Source organism: Anabrus simplex, chromosome 1 (assembly GCF_040414725.1).
Source record: "Anabrus simplex isolate iqAnaSimp1 chromosome 1, ASM4041472v1, whole genome shotgun sequence".
Lineage (NCBI taxonomy): Eukaryota > Metazoa > Arthropoda > Insecta > Orthoptera > Tettigoniidae > Anabrus > Anabrus simplex.
Window position 1 is genome coordinate 1,746,697,457 of NC_090265.1, and position 13,080 is coordinate 1,746,710,536.

At 37.7% G+C, this 13,080-nt stretch overlaps 1 protein-coding gene across 5 annotated transcripts in view; it reads right to left on the bottom strand.

The window, feature by feature from the left end:
* lark (RNA-binding protein lark) overlaps nt 1–13,080 on the bottom strand; it is a 104,704-nt gene that overhangs the window by 76,177 nt on the left and 15,447 nt on the right. The gene's annotated exons all lie outside the window — the stretch shown is intronic.

The window sequence follows — 13,080 nt, forward strand, 5'->3', positions numbered from 1 at the left end:
ATTTTACACCAAGTCTGCATCAACTATTAGCGCTATATAAACAAGGAAGAACAAAAGGCTCTTGACTCAGCGATACAAATATGAGGGTATGAAGGCAATGGCCATGTATCTGGGTTCTAGAAGATGTACGGAAGTTGCTTCTCATTTGTCACGAATGCTTCGAAAATCTGGACTTGCGTAAATAAAAGGAAAGATTAACAGTTCATTCTGTATTTTTTCTTTAGTTCTGTACTACATTGCATACTTTTCTGTTTTTCTGCATTATTACTACCTACTTCAAATTCCGTTAACAAGATTATGGTACATCATGCCATAGTTCTTATTGTTGAGTATATTATTTGTGTGAAATAAATACTACCTACGAGATATGACACTGAGCATTCTTGTAATATTTGAAACGAAAGGAAACAACCTGCAGGACTTTATTGTTGCTGTTAAAAATGTCAAAATTATTTAACTCAATTATATCCAAACATGACTACAGAAAATTCATTTTTAAAACTAATAACTAGGGCTCGGATTTTTAGGAAAAGTTATTTTTTCTTTTGTCTCTATTTTCTTGCCTGATTGGATTTTGGTGAAAATCAGGTGATTATCATCTCAAATGATTTTTACTTGTCATATAAATGCATATTTTGGCTATTTTTTGTCATAAGGTCATATTTTGAGCAATTTTCGTAGAAACGTCATATTTCGACGGTTTGGCGACAGCTGTAGCTGTGCAAAATCGTCAACTTTCCGAATGAGAACTAGTAGATTCACAATTAAGTATTTATTTATTTTCCACCTAGTCGATACAATGATTACTTAAGGCAATTTTTAATGGTCAAAAGTGGTACATGTTTCGTATATTATCAACATCTTCAGCCACATAACACTGTTTAGATGAAAAATATATAAAATTGACAAAGTAATCCTCTAAAGCATTACTTTGTCAATTTTATATATTTTTCATCTAAACAGTGTTATGTGGCTGAAGATGTTGATAATATACGAAACATGTACCACTTTTGACCATTAAAAATTGCCTTAAGCAATCATTGTATCGACTAGGTGGAAAATAAATAAATACTTAATTGTGAATCTATTGAAGTGCGATACGGACCATGAAGCTGATTTTATGTAATGAGAACTAGTATTCATAAAACTGCTTTTCTGTATCACATCTGTAGTTAATACAAGCGGAATACTCTGCCTCTTCAATCAAGATTACGCAAGAATTGTTTTCCAACAGTTTGTCAGAATGTCTGGCATATATTAAGTCGAACTTTGGAATGATATCAGGTGCAATTACTCGTTTAAAAGCTCCTCGCTTAGAAATTCATGCAAGTATTGAAATTATGAAAAGTGTTGAACATTCAGCACAACAATCACATGGAATAGTTGGCGTCAGTGTAAAATTAAAACGTCTCCGAAGACCTTAAAAAGTAGTTAGTGGGACGTAAAACAAATAACATTATTATTATTATTATTATTATTATTATTATTATTAAAATTAAAACTTCAAAATGTGCTCAATCGAAGAGACGGTTTTCGCTGTGTGTGCAAGAGAAATGATGTTCTTAGAGGATAAGGTACCAGTGCATTTCAAGATGAGTGCATTATTTAAATATGCACCAATAACGTCTTGTGACGCAGAAAGGAGCTTCTCTTCTTACAAGAATGTGTTAAGTGATAATCGGAGGTCTTTCGCGCCTGATACTTGGAAGATGAATCTTGTTATACACTTCAATACCACCTGCGGAGAAGAATGAAAAAGTTATGCGAGTTTGCACTATTTGCCCTGCCGCCCTACCATAATATATCGAAAGACATCTACTTAATTTGTTTCGTGGTGCTCAGTTTAACCTTGAAGGCATTTGAATAACATTAACGTAATCTGAGCTCAAACGTTCCAAAATATTTAAAAAAATAGATTGATTTCTAGTTTACTCGTGTTTCAAACCACCAATGAAGGGTGCAAACATGTTTTGACTTTTAAAATGTTGTATGGCCTGATAATCTTAGCGAAATTTGTAGGGCCTACTTTATAGGTATGTATTCACAAATGTTTTATAAGTGAAACGAGGACAATAGACTGTGAATAACTGCTAAACATGTTGATGGTTATGAATTTCATGTTTTTGGTCCGTATTGAACTGAGAATAATATATAAGTAATAATAATAATAACGTAAATGTTTCCACCTTTTCAATACTACAATATATTCACAAAATTACAAAATTATACGGTACTAGTTTCGACCCATCTAGGGGTCATCATCAGCCGTATTGGAGCAAAGATCATTTGTGGCGAAATCCTAAGACAATATTATTTTAAAGAATAACAAGTGAAATGAGATGTTATGGTAATAGTTAATAATACAAGGAATATACATACTAAGAGGTTTTTAACAAAGAATAAAGTATAAATGGGGTGTTGTAAAAATTATAATCATGGAAATCAGTAAGTTCTTGTATTGAAATGAATTTTAAAATGTAAGAAGTTACAGGTGTTAGTTGCCTACAGATTTTACAAAATATTATTTTGGGCTCTTTACTTTGTATAATGCACGCATGGGCACATTAGTGTAATTTTGTTTTCTCTCAAAATAATATTGAACATAAGTGTAGTATTTTCCATTTGCGTTAGATTTATAAACAACCAACATTTATAAACATTTTAAGCTAATCAGCCCACTCAAGTTAAAAATTGAGGCTTCTACAAAAAAATTTATATACGAATGAAAAAACACGGCACTGAGGTACCAGCCTACTGGTTACTCAGCATGATGAAATTGGCCCTTAACAATTTCTAAGCAGATGTCGGAGCTTCTCGGATTAGTTTTTGCTCACCTGGATTTTGCATAAACTAGAAGTAGCAACCTTGAAATGAAATAAGTTATTGTTTACAATGTGGATAGAGGATCACAATTAGATATGACGTGACATCTAATGCGCTCTGCATAAGTGTTAGTCATTGATATCACTAATCGAACAGGACCTTGAGGAACACTTCTGTATATGATATCTTTCACGTAGTTGGTCACATAGCCTACACACAGTTTATGTTCGTTTATGAAATACTTTTTTTACAAATCTTGAAGTGGAATCCGTGAACAGCCAATCTCATAACTATATGTCTCGGTTGGTAGCCCGTTTCCATCCTTTTTCGATCAGTCATGACCTCCGTTGAGTAGAAGTCTTCCCAAATGTCCCTGAAGTGGACCTGCATAATCCATGTCGACTGGGCTCTAGTATTCTGTAGGGATACCCCAGTGGTGTATCTGTGCCTTCGCTGGAGAGGACTGATTGTCAGTGCAAGCCTGACTAGATTTTACAATTTTTTCAACGTCTTTTTACATTCTTGCTGGTTTCAAAGAAAGCACACTTTTGATTTAGGTGTAAGTCAAACTCTTTGAGCCTTTGAAGGCAAGCAAATAGGTTTTGTTGACATTCTGTTTTGGAAGAGCCACGAATAATATGTATGTCTTCATTATCGACTGTTCTCTACCTCTCTTGTCTTCCACGAGAGAATCCATTATTGTCTTAAGTAACCTGCTTTGCACGATCCCACCATCAAAGGTGGTTTATGCATACAGCTTTATCAATGTAATTCATTCTTAACTTGGTCTTTTTATCTCATTCTGAGTACAGCCTTGCCATTATTAATGAAGTCTTCAAACTACAATATGCATGAGTTTTTGATTGTCTGGATAGAACTTGATTGATTCTATTCAGTTCAGAGGGAGCTTTGTTTTTTCAAAGGACGAGCTATGCATGCAATATGTTCCTCTGTGTTGATGTGGTTGGATCTTGCGCCCCTTGTCAACCTGGGGATAAAGATAGGTTTTACACTAGTCCAGGCAGAAAAAAAATATCCCCGTTACCGATTCCTTTTAGTATCATTGTAAGTCCGTAATGAAGAAGCAAGCTTGGTTTATTACCATACACTGTACATCATTTAATTATACTGTATTTTGTTCATGTGCTCATTAAATATTTCATGAATCTCATATACATATTATTGGGCTGTGGAGCACATCACTATTTCAATAATTTCTTCTGGGAAAATTTGCTTTGATAGATTAGTGCTTTGGATTACAAGCATGTTTGCAGAACTAATTAAGCACACAATCCATGACTTTACTGCAAATGATGTTTCCCAAGAAATAAATTATCATTAGTCATTCTACCAGATGAAAACAAGAACTTAATTATGGCAGAATTTGATAAGGCTCATCATGGAAAGGAGTAACTTAACCCACCGTCGGTCACGCTCTAATTTTGACACAATAAGTTGCGCAGCATCTACGAGAATCCATTGTGTTATTAGTAGGGCTCGGATGTTTAAGACCTAAAAATAGTCCAAATAAGCAAGCAAATATGACTTAAAAATTACAAAAGTAAAAATTACAAAATATGATCCCAGAATGATAAATCTAAATAGGGTCGCTTTAAAATAAGTTGTAAATTGAAACGGCAAATCCTTTGATACGTGTTTAACTAAATTCTTTATTCTTACTTTCATATTAATTTTCTTAATATACATGTTTAGCATATATAAGTAATAATAATAATAACGTAAATGTTTCCACCTTTTCAATACTACAATATATTCACAAAATTACAAAATTATACGGTATTAGTTTCGACCCATCTAGGGGTCATCATCAGCCGTATTGGAGCAAAGATCATTTGTGGCGAAATCCTAAGACAATATTATTTTAAAGAATAACAAGTGAAGTGAGATGTTATGGTAATAGTTAATAATACAAGGAATATACATACTAAGAGGTTTTTAACAAAGAATAAAGTATAAAAGGGTGTTGTAAAAATTATAATCATGGAAATCAGTAAGTTCTTGTATTGAAATGAAATATGGCTTAGGAAGAGGGCTTAAGGTGGGGCTGAAGGGTGCGGGAGAAAGTGTAATTGTCTTGGAAAAGTACCTTTGATTAAATTTAGGATTGAGTTTAGGTTGGCTGCATTATTGTTTCTGAGGAAAGTGATAAATAGATCGAAGAGTATGTTGGGTTTCTCTGAGATTTCATTGAGATTGTGACTGGCATTAAAGTATTGGTCTAGGTGTATGTAGTAATTTTCCATTATGTTCAGTAAAGGGCCCTTGTTTGCTAATACGAGGATGTCCATGTCTTGTTCAATATTGGTGAAATTATGGTTATAATCTTGCATGTGTTGGCCGATGGCTGAAAACTTGTTGTATTTTATTGCGTTAGTGTGCTCGTGGTATCTGATAATGAAGTTTCTCCCGGTTTGCCCGATGTAGGTTTTTTTTACAGGTGGAACATTTGATCCTATAAACTCCTGATTTTAAAAAACTGCTGGTCTTGTTGATGTGTGAAGTATTGTATAAAACATTCATGTTCTTATTGTTGGTTTTGAAGGCTATTTTAACGCCTTGTTTCTTAAAGATGTTGGTTAACCTGTAGATATCATTGTTGAACGTGAAGGTGGAAAATGTTAGAGGTTTGGTTATTTCTTTTTTGAGGGTAGTTTTTGGGCGATGTTTGTGTTTATTGATTATCCTATCTATAAAATGATTGCTGAAGCCGTTGAATTTTGCGATCCTGCGGATTGTGTTGAGTTCGTTTTTTAGATCTTTATTGGACATAGGTATGCTGAAGGCTCGGTGAACTAGGCTGTTGTATGTGGCTCGTTTGTGGGACTGGGGGTGCACTGAATCTTGGCGAATGGTGGAGGCTGTTTGAGTGGGTTTTCTGAAAATTTTATAACTGAAAGAATCTGAGTTTCTAGTGATGGTTAAATCTAGAAAGTTGATTTTTTGATTTGATTCGGATTCTAGTGTGAATTTGATATGAGGATCAATATTGTTGAGTCTTAAGAGGGTGGTGGGTGCGTTAACTGATTTCTCATTCATGATTACAAAGACATCGTCGACATATCTGGCCCAAAAGAGAATGTTTTCGAATTCGTTGTCAATTTTGGTGTATTCGAGGAAGTCCAGGTATATTTCTGCTAAGATACCTGAGGCCGGTGACCCCATTGCCAAACCATTTTGTTGATATATGACATTGTCAAAAGTGAAGAAGTTATTGTTGATAAGTTTTAATATTGTGATAAAGTCTTGTATCTCTAGTTTGCTTAAGTGGCTGTTTTTGTTTAAATTGTTTATAATTATCGGAATTAATTTTGATACTTGTATGCTTGGGTACATGTTTACAATTTTAAAATACTGTCCAAACCTGGAATGTGGTGATAGTTAATGTTTTCTACTGGTTTTTGGTGATGCCGATTTGTTCAACTATCTGCACCCAACTCCATTGGCACAAAAGTTTCTAAAAAAATCAATAATTTTGGGGTTTTCATCAAACACTACTTGGGCCCCAGAGCCTGTCACAATTACTTGAAACTCTGGTGAAGAAAAGTAATCAGTCCGCCATGAAAATAATGACTGTTTTTCTTCTTTCGTTTAGAAGGAGGCTGAGGCTCTGTTTCTCTCTCACATACAACATTTTCGGCATTCCCCTCTATCACTCGCTTTCAAAATCGCTTAACAATTCATTAAAATGATAGTCTCCATCATCACTTTCCGCTGTGGTTAATAACAAACATTATGTGATCCGAAATAACATTGCTGCAAGGGAAACAAGACTGTTGTTCTGCCATGTTTGTTTACATCACAGATGAACTCCACAGAAGTCTACAAAGAGCTCTAAGTTACTTCCCGAAGCTAAAATATCTGATCAATTAGTACTGCATAATGCCCAACAGATGGCAGAACATGTCAGAGATTAAATTCGCACTCGAAAGTGAACCAGAAAAAAAAAAAAAATCTTGCGCATCGCCTATAGACGGGCGTAGCACTCATCGGGTTAAATATACCCTAACCCTGGGGCCCGGTTTATTGACCCTCAAGTTAACACCTAACTGCCTGTTAAAATAATTTAACAGTGAGCTTAACCAAATTAGCATTTAACATAATTGGTTAAAACTAACAACCTGTTTAACTCTCAGTTAACTACCCGGGTTCAAGTAGTTAGGGCTGATTGCAGAAACGGTATTTAGACTATGTCTAGGGTTAAACAATACCTAAGCATGGCTGCCAAATTGCAGAGATGTTATTTATCGCTTACACACTGTCTAAAACCGATGTTCAACCGGCCATGTTTAAACACTGCTGAGAGCACTGTTTAACCTCAAATGAGGGGAGTGAATCACAATCAGTGGTTATGTACCATGAAACATGTAATTTGTATTATGTTAAGACGATTCCGGGAAGAAGTTTAGTCCGACGGTCTCTCTGTGGGTCGCCTGCTGCTAAATCGCAGCAATTCGTTTGACATGTATGGGGAGATAGATCTAAAAATAAGATTTCACTTTTCGAGAGACTTTTCTTGAGACTGAAACAGACAGTCCAGTGACTCAACTTGACTACAATTCTTAGCAACCTATATATTTTGTTATATACATGGGGTAATTTTCATAGAATTATAGGTCACTTCGACTACATACACATCAGAATTACGTGTCCCAATCGTCAGAGGGCTGTCACATACATCAACCGGGAGGGATTCACTTATATTTACTGCCAAGTAAACACACATAATAGTGAAAACTAAAAAGTAGGTTGTATGGGGTTTATATATATAATCGTATAAGTTTTCGACAACTGTTTTAAAGAGGACTGGGGAAGAAAAACCGTGGCCCTAGTATCTGCCCGGTGTAAAAATAGGGAAACTATGGAAAACAATCTTCAGGGCTGCCGATGATGTGTTTCAAACCTACGATCTCCAGAATACAAGCTACATCTATATGGCCCATACAACACACACTGTTACACATTACTATTGCTTCATCTTCCCTTCGTCGAAGCTACCGTATTTAAGAGTAGATTACAATCACTGTAACAACGCTATAATCAAAGCTACACTTCCCCATACGGTGGCATGTCGCTTTAGTGTCAATAATATTATGATGAGATTTAATTTCCACCGAAAGTGATACTCTTATCTGTGGGCACGTCACGCTCATGTTTAGCCGTATCCGAGTAATGTGTAGGAAGACAAACAGCTGACTCGCGTTTGGCATGCGCACAGACTAATTTCATTGGTTGCGACAAGCAACGACTTGCATGAAAGATACTTCTGTCTCCATTTTCAAACCAAAATTGATTAAGCGATGCCTAGTTAAACATTGACTGAACATTGTTTATGCAATGGAAGAACGTGCTCGATTTAGACGTCATTCAGGTAGACATTGTCTAAGACTTAAAACTAAACACCGTTTCGGCAATCGGCCCTTAAATTCTGTTAGCTCAAAATATGGCAGGTGCATTAAATACCAAACTTCCGTATCTTGAATACAGTATAACCCCGATTCTGCGTGGCCTTGATTTAATGGAAGAAATTTCGTCCCAAAAATTATTCCACAAGAACAATGCAACTTTATATTCAATTTAACGTAATTGACATAGGGCAAAACTCGCATTAAGCGTTAAGGAAATTTTAAAATTCTTGAATATTTTTTTCTATTCTTTCTGGCTATGGGGCATTAAGAACCTAAGAAAAAGACGTCATAAGCTTGCTAAGGATGTTTCAAGGCGGAAGAGGAATTTATAGAGCACAGGCACTTAGGGCTAAAGTGAGATCTCAGACTGATACACATCCACCCGTTGCCACTGTAGTAGAAGAGAACCCCATTTTAATGACAATGTTCTTAGAGTTTACAAAAATTCCTCTATTAATCTGTGCAATATTCTTAGGTTACAATGAGAACCCTTTAACCGATTCATCCGTCATTACGGGCAAATTCAGGCGAGTTAGTTTTTATCCATTATCAATATTCATACACTCTAGCGTTTATACCGAATGGGATCGATCATCTTCCGTAGATTCCTCGCTACACTTGAGCGAGTCAATCTTGAGCAATACTGCTCACAACGATATAAATGTAGATGTAGATTCCCTAGGGAACCTGAAATATTTGTCCCGAATGAGAGTTTATAAAACCAATATAGTTTGGCCCATTATTGGACGTTCTAAATTTTCCAGCTAACCTTATTCCTGGTTGTCAGCATTTCACCCCAACGTGCTAAGTTGGGCTCATCAGTTGGTAAATAGCACACCTATCACCACGTATGGCTAGAGCACTCCATAGATCACGCCTCAATTCAACATAGGCCGTGCTAGACACATCTCCCAGTGGAGAATCCGTAGGAACATAGGTTCCATGGGATTGGGAGCCAGCGCCGCACACAGCTGCCACAGTTAATCCTATGTCATCGGGCACAACGATATGCATTTGTCACCAGTCACCATGGATGGACACTGGAACAATGGCGTAACGTGATATGGTCGGACGAATCACGATTTCAACTGCACCATACCGATGGGAGGCACCGTGTATGGCGCAGACCACACGAAGCGATGGATTCCGCCTGCCTCGAAGGTGTGGTTCAGGGCGCTGGTGTCTCACGGTCTGGGGTGCATTTTCCTGGTATGGAATGGGCCCCCTAGTTGTTCTGGAAGACTGAATGGTATGCGGTATGTTGAGCTGCTCGGAGACCATCTCCGCCCATTTCTGGCCTTCCAGCGCCCAGGCGGTTCTGCGGTGTTTCAAGATAACGCGCCTCCACATTGCTCCCACGTCGCCCGGGAACGGTTCCAGGAACATGCAGTGGAGGTCCAACGACTGCCATGGCCACCCAGGAGCCCGATATGAACCCTATCGAGCATATCTGGGATGTCCTGGAACGCAGGCTCCGTGCCATGGATCCTGCACCCACGAACAGACCAGCATTAGCGGCCGCTCTGTAAACAATTTGGGGTCAGCTGCGTCCAGAGGACTACCAGGGACTTGTCGACTCACTTCCATGGCGGCTCACTGCAGTTCGCAGGGCCAGAGGAGGCCCCACACACTATTAGGTGACTATCCCATGACATTTGCTAAGTCAGTGTACTCCAAGACAGCAGTTTGCATAACCAATTTCAGAGGTTAGGTTTTGTTAAATTTCATAAAGGTTGTTCCGATGTAAATTTATAGTAAAAATTTTATTCTACGAGGACGGTTTGAAAAGTTCTCAGGATCACCGCTAGATGTCAGTGCTAGAGCAACGAGGTTCCCGCGCAATAATCACACATCCTTTGTGAGTGAACACGTGGCGTGTCAGTGTTCTAACTGCAGGAGTGTGGTAGTGACGACTCTTTGTTGTTCCCGCATAGTGATTTGTGACAATGGAAAAAAACTGAGATTCGAACAGTGATTAAATACTTTGTAAAGAAAGGTATGAAAGCAAAGGAAATTCATGCCGACTTTCAGAACACACTGGGGGACTCTGCGCCTTCATTTTCAACTGTTGCCAAGTGGACCAGCGAGTTTAAATTTGGTCGGGAGAGCTTGGATGATAATCCGCGTAGTGGACGGCCAAAAAGTGTTACGACCCCAGAATTTATCGCAAAAGTACATAAAATGCTCATCGAGGATCATCGACTGAAAATGGGAGATTGCTGAAGCTGTAGGGATGTCTTCTGAACGGGTATATTATATTTTAACCGAAGAATTGGTATGAAAAAATTATCCGCAAGATGGGTGCCACGGCTCTTGACACTGAAACATACAAGATTGGAAATGACCGAACGTCTGGCCTGTTTTCAGTGCAACCAACAAGATTTTTTGTGCCGGTTTGTGACTACAGATGAAACTTGGGTCCACTACTATACCCCAGAGACAAAACAGCAGTCAAAGCAGTGGAAACATGCTGATTCACCACCACCACCAAAGAAAGCAAAGGCAGTGCGTTCAGCCAGAAAGGTCATGGCCTCAGTTTTCTGGGATGCAAAAGGCATTCTGCTGATAGATTATCTTCCTACTGGCCAAACAATTACGGGGTAATACTATGCAAACCTAGACCAACTACACGAAATGATACGCGAAACAAGGCCTGGTTTGGCAAGTAAAAAGGCCATCTTTCATCAGGACAACGCTCCGCCGCACACAAGTGTTATTGCCATGGCAGAACTTCATGAACTGGGGTACAAATTGTTGCCACATCCACCTTATTTGACACCATCAGATTTTCATCTATTCCCCAAGCTGAAAATTTTCCTCGGTGGACGGAGATTTTCTACAAGGGAAGAACTGACATCCGAACTGGAGAGGTATTTTGCAGGCCTGGAGGAATCTCATTTTCGAGATGGGATCAAGGGATTGGAACATCGCTGGACCAAATGCATTAATCTACAGGGAGACTATGTTCAGTTCCACTGAGGTAGGATACTTAATTCTAGTAGATTCCGAGAACTTTTCAAACCACCTACGTACAGGGAGCGTGAAATATTTCATAATATGTGTGCGGTTAACCTAGGTCAGGTGATAGCGTTTGACGTAAGAAAATTGGCACAAGCATCTGTAGCGACACTATTATAATTTTTAAGAATGAAACTGAATATGCGTGTTCAGACTACTGTAATCAGAAAATACATGCTAATGAGTAAGCTGTTGCTTGGATAACATTCGCAAAAATGTTTAAACAACCCGATTGCTATTTCATACTGATTTTAATGGTTCTTTTGTGTGCAAGTTTTTCTTTCCCGACTCATGGAAAAACCTGTAGAACATTATACGAACCATAAACCAAAGCGGTTTTGCATTCACAAACAAAAATCTGTCAAAATGAAGCACAAACCGTAACTACAGTAGTGTGTAGGGTAGATATCCCCTTGTTTTATTGCTGCCGTTGTGTAAATAACGATTGTACAATTTATGTTAATACAAAGAACTCTGGAAAATGCATGCTTTTTAATGATACGCCGATTTAAGGTAAACCCCTATTTCAAGTTAAAAAATCATGTCCGTGTAAGAACGTTTAACAAGGGTTCTACTGCATTTGGAATATGATGGGTCTTTTCCAGAAAGAGTTACAAACAGAAGAGATTTTCATATAGTTGTTTCAGTTGCTTGATCATACTTTGACTAATGTCAGTATGTAGATTGAATTCACTACAAATTTTCTGCCAAGAGTCACTTTTAACTTTCAGCACAGATACATGAATTTGCTTACCCTGAATGCGATCATTTGCTATGTTCCTATTTGCTGGACAAGCTTCTTATTGTCCCCTTCAAATTTGGCCTACAATGAACATTTTATTGTTTAAGGAAATAAGAGGCTATTATTCCTTTATTATAGGTGATATATTTCAAGTTTAGTTTTACATAGTCGTGTTTGCATGCATGGAATCGGTTTTTACCAGCCGAGCGAGAAGGGTTGATTTTTCAATCGACCAGTCAGCTGTATCATGTGACCTACTTGGAAACATTCAAGGCCAACTTATGTACAGCACGTGTGGATTATTCTGAATGTAATTTCTAGAATTGCAGTAACCTATCAGGTGCAAGAATGTCCAATTACGAGACTATATTGTGACACACCCACCTGATGGAAGGATTAAATACTCGTTTTACAAAGAAACGCTCTCTTACACACTGATATTTGGACACACATTGATACTACACTATTCTAACTACGATACTCTACGACCCTAGAGTATTCATTTAAAGATAAAAATTTCATTGTTCCGTATTGAAATTATTGATGTTAAAAATTAAATAACTGGAAAGGAGGTTCAACCTATTCAATACTCAAAAGAAAGAAACGTAGCAATCACATTTCTATTTAAATGGGACCGGTTTCGACCTTAGTCTAGGTCATCATCGGCCATAAAAAACATGTAAAATGTTTATGAATGTTGGAGGTCAGTTTCACACTGTTAGGCACAAAGACACGACACCACATTCTGTCCTGCACAAAGTCACAACACTAACAATCAACATGCGAAGATCAAAAAGGCTTGAATTCGCAGACAAACAGATCTGTAGTAGAAAGCCGCCAGCTCCCGGTGACCAGCGCGGCAAACTCTTTCAGCTTTCTATTGGTGTGTAATATGGATTTATTGGGATTAATATGAGTTTACAGGGATAATTTTATTTTCATAGTGTATATTGAAGAAAATAACTGCAGCATTTGACAGATAAACCTGCAGCAGTTCTAGGGTTAAGGTTATATAAGATCGTGAATCTATTCTATTGGATTAAATTATGCTTGCAATCCTGATTGACAAAT